The following is a 7,454-nucleotide window of genomic DNA, read 5'->3' on the forward strand; positions in this document are numbered from 1 at the left end:
CTGAGATAGATAATGTCCCATCTCTATTTCCAGGCCATGCCATTCTTCAAAGCCCCAGTTCTCCATCTGCAAAGGCCTATGAACATCATCCTCCAAGCTTGCTTCTCTTTCTGACTTGCCCATTATGGTACTACCATCAGCTGGCCACCTTTGCTCAAAATCTTAGCAATGTTAACATGTCCCTCACTCTTACCACCACTTCTAGCATCCAATCAGTAGCTGAGATCTATCAGTGCTGCTGCACTCTCACTGACAGCTTCCTAGACAGGCCTTCATTAGCTCCATTACCTTTCACCTGCTCAAATGCATGGTCTGTTTGTTTTCTCTCTCTGAGCCCCTACCTACTCCATTATGCTGTACACAATCACAGACTAATTTTCTTAAACACAGATTTTCTTGTGCCTCCCTTGTTCAGCCCTGATCAAAGCGTATTGACTATTTCCTATTATTGAGCAGATAAAAATCCAAACCCAAGACCCCATCTAACCTATATACCAACATTTCCATTATAGATTCATTTGAACTGCCTCTAAGCCTTGTTCACCCCTTCATCTCTCCCTGAAATGCATTTTGACAAAGCCTTCGCTTAGATTGCTGTTTGCACCTGACCCAACCCTACCTCAAGGTCTTCCCAACTCCCCCAAAGAATCAATTTCCCCTCCTTTGACACCGATCACCTTTCCCTGTTCTATTCACATTCTTAAATTTATTAGGTGTTGGTAGGAGAGTGTCTGTTGATACAGTCTGACAGTTTTCAGTCTGTGCCCTACCATGGACATTTGTCACCTGTGTGACTTTTGTTACTTGACTAAATGGCCCCATGCCTTAATTTTTACATTATCTGTAAAAACTTCAGACAACAGCATTTACTTCTCCCGGATTTAGTAGAAATAAATGAGTGACACTGGCCCGAGGTAAGAATCATTTGCATGGCTCTTAAACATTATGTCTTGTATATCTGAGTGTGCCTTCTAGTTACAATTACTTAATGAGGGCCTAGGAGATTGTGCTTTGGCTGCCCAGCATCCTTCCACCTTCTTTTGGTAACTGCCTTCTGGGGGATTGTTTTCCCTCATTAGGTTCAGCCCTGAAGAGGCTATAAATCAAGGGGTCTGGCCTTCCCTGCCAAGCTTGCGGGCACGATACTGAAGCTGGACAAAGTGGACTTTCTAATTTGGGACTTTGGACCCTGAACTGAGTAATGCAAGGTTAAAAAAAAGGATAATTGGAGTGCTTTCCTTTCAACCTTAGATCTCCAACAAAACAGTTGTATAATTGATGTTACTGAGATCACTGGAATGACTGGTTTTGTCCATTCTAATTCTGATTTTTCTTCCTTTTATTCTTTTGTCTTTCCCTTTAGTCCTGTACCCACTCCAATTTCGTCCAATAAATTTTATTTCTGCTTGAGTTAGCAGAAATAAATTCTGTTGCTTGCAACTAAAGAACCCTAATATCTATCTTAAACCTCCAAGAGCCAAAAACTAATGTCTAACATTTAAAGTCTTCAGTAAATGTAATATAAAAGAATGCTTCAGCCCACCCGGAGTGGCTCAGTTGGTTGAGTGTTTGTCTGGTGCACTGAAAGGTTACTGGTTCAATTCCCAGTCGGGTCACATGCCTGAGTTCTGAGTTCAGTCCCTGGTCAGGACAGGTACGGAAGGCAATGGATCAATGTTTCTCTTTCACATCTATGTTTCTCCCTCTCCCTTCATCTCTCTAAGCATGACAGGTGTGGGGCATGCTTTAGTCCTCCAGTGTGGATTAAAAAAGTAAAAATTTTAAAAAGAATGTTCAACTTCTGTTGACCTTATTCATGTACACTTTAATTTATATTTATTCTTTTAATTCCATTAAAATCAGAATTTTTGCATGCTTCATTTAACTTCTGTTCTAGAAATCCAAATATTAATATCCATATTGTTCCAAAAACAATTTAAGATAATTTCATTTACATTTACATAGAAAATTAAGACAATAGAGAAAAAGTTAAATAAAGGAGGTGGTCTTTTCTCACAAAGAAAGTTATAAAACAAATAAACTAAAAAATTAATTTTCGTGGCTATAGAATTAATTCCAAAAACTTTAGTCCAGTATGTTCTACCTTGGCTATCCAATAGACTCACTTGGACAATTTTTTTATATTCAGGTAACTAGCTCTCATCAAAGACCAATTTGATCTGAAGCGCTGGGTGTGGGGCATGGGTGCAGTATTTTGTGCAGAATTTTTTACATGCTCCCACTTGATTCTGACACGCAATACAATTGACATATGAGACCCATGGAGCCAATCAATTATGCAAAACACTTAAAATGGAATACTGATCTTCAAATGACACTTGTCAAGTACAGAAAACTTTGTGTAGATTTGAGAACAAAAATATGAGTATGAAGGATTCGGTAAAATAAACTCTCTTGAAAAACATTAATACTCTACAATTATTTTCCCATCAAAATAGAACAGTGCCAAGTACATGCCTCTTCCAAGTACCAAATCTTTAAAACCAAAGTGAAATTTTAAAACCACTTCTTCAAATAGCATCCTTCCGGTAGGCCGATGTCCTGTTTTAGTTCATTTCCCGTTTCTGCTTGGTAGAGTTCATGGGATATTTCAGGAATCAATGGGTAATTAGGAATTGGGTGCCAATTTAGGTATTTGATTTGGAAACTGAGTCTTTGAAAACCATCAATTCCAAACACAGGGCAAGCTCTTCTTATTATGCTATCCCAGAAACTGGCAATAAGAAAATTCTAAAAACAGTTATAAATGCAGGAGCCGGGGGCTGCAGGTGGAGCATACACAGCTGCCAGGAAAAGTAAGACACCTGCTATGTCCTTGTGTACCCTTTGATGGCTGGGGAATGCAGAACAATACGGTCTGCTGTGTATAAGCCTGGGGAGTAGTTATAAATAAGTGTGATTAAGGAGCTCTGTTGGGAGGCTTTTTTTAAAGGGCATACACAGTGGTCCCTGGTAGTAAGAAAGTAGCCATAGACAGCTTTTGTTAAATGTAAAAGACCACTGGAAAAGTTACACACCTGTCATAATCGGTCATTAACACCTTCGGAGACATTACTTCATCAGATACAGAATTAGCTGCCCGTTCTAGTCAGTTCGGCAGATGTCTATGAACACTGTGCTAGGCTGAGAGGCATCAGTCTCAACCCAGGTGTGAAAAAGGGTCACTAGAAAATCTTATTAAATGGCTTGGCTAGAATAAGGATTACACATGCTATCACATCATAAAACTGTTTAGAAATGTAGCTAACAAATAGTTTGAACTCTTTTTTCTTTCTTTTTTTTTTCAATCAAAAGTTTATTTAGAAAGTCACAGAGGTAAAATAAGTGAGCCATGGAAGAAGTGAGCCAATGGGCTGTGTGGGCTCAGGAAACACATTACAGAGGCACAAAAGGGCCCTTGGAGCTTAGGAAAAAGAAAGCAAAGGTACATGCCTTGAGGGAAGAAAAGGTGAAGGAAAGGCACTGTGTGCTCCAGAGAAAGAGACAGCCATGCTGGGTCCTCAGTCCTAAGAGCTTTTTGTTGTAATTGTTGTTTTTGGCATTGAATGTTTTTGTTTTGTTTTGTTTTTAATTTATTTTATTGTCGAAGGTATTAGAGAAGTCCTCCATTTTTCCCCCATTGCCCTGCTCCACCCTAGGCCTTCACCACACTATTATCTGAGTCCATGGATTATGCATACATACATATAAATTCTTTGGTTATTCTCTGCCCACCCCCCTTCCCTCTGAGATCCATCAGTCTGTGCCATGCTTCCATACCTCTGAGCCTATTCTGTTCATCAGTTTATTCTGTTCATTAGATTCCACATATGTGAGATCATGCGATACTTGTCTTTCTCTGACTGGCTTATTTCGCTTAGCATAATACTCTCCAGGTCCCTCCATGGGCTTTTAAGGGCAGGGATTTTAGGAGAGGCCCCAGGGGAGGGTATCAATAGCTTAAATGGGAGCTAACATCATTTTCAGTCAAATCCCTCTTAAGCAGCTTCTATGGGCCAGATACTTGGCAAGATGCTGGAATTATTATATGTACAAGATGAAGCATTCCTCACAATCTAGAATTGATAGTCAAGAATAATATAGCTGAAACCGGTTTGGCTCAGTGGATAGAGCGTCGGCCTGCGGACTGAAAGGTCCCGGGTTCGATTCTGGTCAAGGGCATGTACCTGGGTTGCGGGCGCATCCCCAGTGGGAGATGTGCAGGAGGCGGCTAATCGATGTTTCTCTCTCATCGATGTTTCTGGCTCTCTGTCTCTCTCCCTTCCTCTCTGTAAAAAATCAATAAAATATATTTAAAAAAAAAGAATAATATAGAAGCATGCTCACAAATCATTATCATGCTATAAGAAACACAACATGCAAGTAGTCTCTAATTTGGTCAGGATCCCATTGAGTTAGTTACCATTAGGGAGCGGCAAAGGCCATGACTGGTTTCTTTGCTACCACCCAACTCCAAGAGAAGTCATAAAAAGCTACTCTCTCTCTAGCTTCTCACCCCTATCTATTAGATATGGTTTCATCCTACATTATGTTTTGCCTACACTTAGATGCTTGAAGTTTTTATCATTCTTCCTATTATTATCTGGTGTTTACATAGAACTTTCTTCAAAGAGCTGCTACCACCGGTGCATGTGATTACATTCCTGAGAGACAGAAGAGTCACTGCTGCCCTCACTTCATGGAGGGGATATGAGACGGAGAGACATTAATGTTTTCTCTCAGGGCAAAGACTCAAAACCAGAACTCTGACTGAGGGGCCCAGCACTCCACATTCAGTTGTGTCATACGAAGTAAAAGATATATACCACCAAGGAGCGCATGCCTTGCTCACCTCAAAGGACAAAAATTGGAGGCAAAAATAATAATAAATGAAACCTGAGGAGAAGTCTTCTTTTTCAGAGATTTTGCCTCTTCTTCTGAGAGAGGAACCTTGTCCTCTTGAGGGGGTCATCACAAACAAACTACTCTAAATAAGGATATAGATTTCAATGTTACCAAGAGGATACAGCAGCTCCTACTACCTGGTTCCTGTTCCTGCCAAGAAATGTTTATCCTTACCCAATCGCCTCCCAAGTTTAACAAATGGTCTAGGCTGGACCACCCAGCTGCTGCTGCTGCTGAGAAGGAAGAAACAAGCTTTCACAGGATCCAGGCTTTTCAATGCTGACAATTTCAGGAAAGAATGAGAACTGTATGTTAAAATATCATGACTTTCCTCATTCAAAACAAATTGCATCCAGAGTCTTACAGCCTTCAGATTAGAAGGTGTAGAGAAGTTGGACAGAAAATCAATTGGTTGGGTTTTCCCTCTCAGATACTTTCATCTAGCAGCAAAACTATCCACTTGAATACACAGCTTACTCAGAATGAAAAAGTAAGGCCTGGGTCAAAGGCCCATCTGCCGGATGGAACTCATGTGAGAGAAATCCAAGCTTTCTCAGCTCCCAGTTTATCACCAAAAAAACAGCCTAAAATTTAGCATTTTAGCCCTGCCACCTAGAATATCTTCTTCCTAACTTGTTCATTTCCAAGAAATCCTATGAATATTTACAATCTGAGGGCACTGTGGAATAACACCTTCTAGATCAGTGGTTCTCAACCTTCCTAATGCCGTGACCCTTTAATTCCTCATGTTGTGGTGACCCCCAACCATAAAATTATTTTCGTTGCTACTACATAACTGTAATTTTGCTACTGTTATGAATCGTAATGTAAATATCTGATATGCAGGATGTATTTTCATTGTTACAAATTGAACATAATTAAAGCATAGTGATTAATCACAAAAACAATATGTAATTATATATGTGGTTTCCGATGGTCTTAGGCGACCCCTGTGAAAAGGTCGTTCGACTCCCAAAGGGGTCGCAACCCACAGGTTGAGAACTGCTGTTCTAGATGCTCTCAGAAATTATGTCTGGTTTGATGTGACCATATCAACTTTATGGTCAAATACTGTGAGAGACTCATAAAATCCAAAAACCAGAATAATTAGAAAGCTTGAAAAGAGAGTATAATGAAAGCCCAATTCCTGGGCAGTCCCGGTGAAGTTCTACATGAATTTGCTTGTATTTAGCTATGATTATGGTAAACATTTTCTGACTTTTGGTCATCCCACAGTTGAAGGAATTTTAGTATATCAGCAAACTTTCTAGATTTCTATACTATCTCCACTAAACAAAAATAAGGAATCATACCTCTGAAACCTGGCATAATCATAGGCAGCCAGCCAATACCTGCTTAAATAATCTCATAACCACAACTTTCTTGTTTATGTAATGTATAAACATTCACCAAATGCTATGAGGATCTCTGGCTAAAGATCAACTTTACCCAAGTAACTCCCGACTGAAATTCTAACGAGGGAAACTGATAAAGACAACTGTCTTTCTCCTTAGATCTTCATCTGAATACCAATACCCAACCTAGAAGAGAGAAACCAAGGCATTGGGCATTGTGTCCTTTTGATCAAGATCCAGACTAGTGCTCCAATATTCACAGAAGTCCGGGGGTACTCTGCAAAAGCAGGGCAAAGGGTATTTTACTTCCCTGATCAGCAAATGTCACTCAGGGCCTTAGCAGTTACCCATGACCACTGGGGGTGAGGCAATAAGTGAGAGAAAGGAAAGGCAGTTTGACCTTTAGCATCTTAGGAAATTGTATTGCTGTTGTGATAGAGACATCAGGCTTACACATTCTTAGGAGGATGTATTACTCAAGGCTTCCTGGGAATAATAGGGATGGCCCAAAATTATCTCAGAAGAATATATTTCTAAGTAAAGCTGATGCAAATTACACACAAATATTTCTTCCATCACACCTGTTCAAAACCCTTTCTTGGTTTTAGCCTCTCCTCTTCACCTTAATAAAAGAGGTGTTATCAGTATACCCGTAGATTAGAAAATTTCCCCCTTAATTCAGATAGCTTATAGTTGCAGGTCTTCACCAATGAGTAAGTTTTAAGCATTTTGTGACTTTAGTATTAACCCATTAGCCGAGAATGGACCTTCCTCCACATCTTTATTTTCAAGGTGTCTATGGCTTCCCACCCCCATCATGTCCCGCAAATAAATAGCATCTTGTATAACCAATGGATTAGGATACCAAGGAAAGGGGTTATTCTGGTTGAGTCTTGGTTTAAATAAAGAATTTGAACATAAGAGGGGTCTACAGCATTGTCTCACCTTGAAGAGCAAGATGTAAAAATACAAACCAGAGTAGCACTCCCTCCAGATTCTTTATTCCTATGCAAGATTCAGACTTGATTCCCCTTCCTGACTAAAGTTCACCATTTAGCCAAGAAGCTCATTTTACAATATTCTCCTCATACATATCACTGAGTGAGCTACTTGTGTTTTCTCAACTGAAGGGTTTTCTACTAAACAGGAACAAAGGAGCTACTTCTAACACTCAACAATCCACTTGTTTTCTGG

Source organism: Myotis lucifugus, unplaced genomic scaffold (genome assembly GCF_000147115.1).
Source record: "Myotis lucifugus unplaced genomic scaffold, Myoluc2.0 scaffold_232, whole genome shotgun sequence".
In the NCBI taxonomy this organism is placed as follows: domain Eukaryota; kingdom Metazoa; phylum Chordata; class Mammalia; order Chiroptera; family Vespertilionidae; genus Myotis; species Myotis lucifugus.